At 56.2% G+C, this 1,417-nt stretch overlaps 1 non-coding gene across 1 annotated transcript; it reads left to right on the top strand.

The window, feature by feature from the left end:
• Positions 1-436: 436 nt before the first annotated feature.
• On the top strand, positions 437-518 carry TRNAS-AGA (transfer RNA serine (anticodon AGA)). Its single transcript has one exon. It is a non-coding gene; the product is annotated as a tRNA-Ser (tRNA).
• Positions 519-1,417: the final 899 nt, after the last annotated feature.

Consider the following 1,417-nt stretch of genomic DNA (forward strand, 5'->3'; position numbering starts at 1 on the left):
AGATGCTCGCTCGGTTGGGTCGTGGATCGGTTAAGCTGTGCGTCGTCTGCGGGCGGCGCGACAGGCGGAAGAGGACAGCGGCGGCGGATGGGGCAGGCTGCCTGCCGCGGGAACAACAAGAGGCCATGGGCGCGGAGTCTTCGCGTGCGTGCGTACGCCGCCTGTGTCCTGCGCTGCGTACGTGTGGCGGGAATGCGCCGTGCCGAGGCGTCGGCGCGAACTCTTCTTCTCTGCTGTGGTGGCCATGGGATGGGATCCAGCGTGGCATGACATGACAGCCTCACGGCGAATGGACCGGTTGGAATATTTTACCTGCTATATCTGCAGTGGATAGGAACAAGGATTTTGTCCTTGTTTGCCCAGTTGGCCTCGTTTAATTCCTCGGCTGTCGAAGCAAACGAATGGAATGGGTTTAGTTGAAGAAAATGGCAAGCAAGTGGTCGTGCCGGAGTGGTTATCGGGCATGACTAGAAATCATGTGGGCTTTGCCCGCGCAGGTTCGAATCCTGCCGACCACGCTTCCCCTTTTTATTTCTCCATTTCCCTGCCTTTTGTTATTTCCTTTTTTTGCTTTGCACTCTCTCTAAAAGACAAAAAATGCTCTCTCAAAGAAAAATAGATGGAAGGCCGAAGGCTCCTTCCCAGCGCCTTACACGCGAATGTTATTCCTCGCATTAAGAGGGTGAGGAGAAAGAGAGAATTCCTTCTTCGACCCTTTCTTACCCGTTCTCTATTTGGCCCTTGAAATTTCCTTTTTCCTCTTTTGACAGCAAAAATTCATTTTATTCCTTCCATGACACTTACGCCACTCTTTGCTGTTAACACCGTCAAATGCGACTTGAAATGTCTTATTTACCCCCGCTTTACCATGATGGTAAAAAAAATCTACGTGACCGAACCGTACACATCCTCTCTCAGTTCACTTCTCTCCCGATTCCCCTTCCTCTTTCTCGAGCCCTAATCCTACCGTGCGGCGCGAGGCATGCAGGAGGGCAACCGACGCTGCTACGGGATGGTGTGGTGGGAGGCCATATGGTGGGGAGGCGGTGGGTGGCCAAGCAACGGAGGATGGGCGAGGCAGCACCGTGCAGGGCCAAGTCGAGGCGCCGGAGGTCCGTTGGTGGCAGGAGCGAAGCGGTGACCAGGAGCGGCCGTCGCCGGCCTTCTCCCGCTGCCAGCTGGATGACCACGTCGTGCGCACCCGCCTTGCCCGACCAGGTTCCCCCGGCCATGGTGCCCGAGTGAGTGCTTGACCGGCTTCCCGCATGATGCGCCTACTTGCCGTGCCTCAGTGATGGGCGTGCTAGCTGGGTAACAGCGGGTGCGTGCTTTCCATGGGGCTTGGATTCGCTGCCTTTGCGTGGGTAAGTCCCAGCTACAGTAGCCTGACTTAGCCACTGAAAAGCGTCCGATCGGA

Source organism: Triticum aestivum, chromosome 7B (assembly GCF_018294505.1).
Source record: "Triticum aestivum cultivar Chinese Spring chromosome 7B, IWGSC CS RefSeq v2.1, whole genome shotgun sequence".
Taxonomy (NCBI): Eukaryota; Viridiplantae; Streptophyta; class Magnoliopsida; order Poales; family Poaceae; genus Triticum; species Triticum aestivum.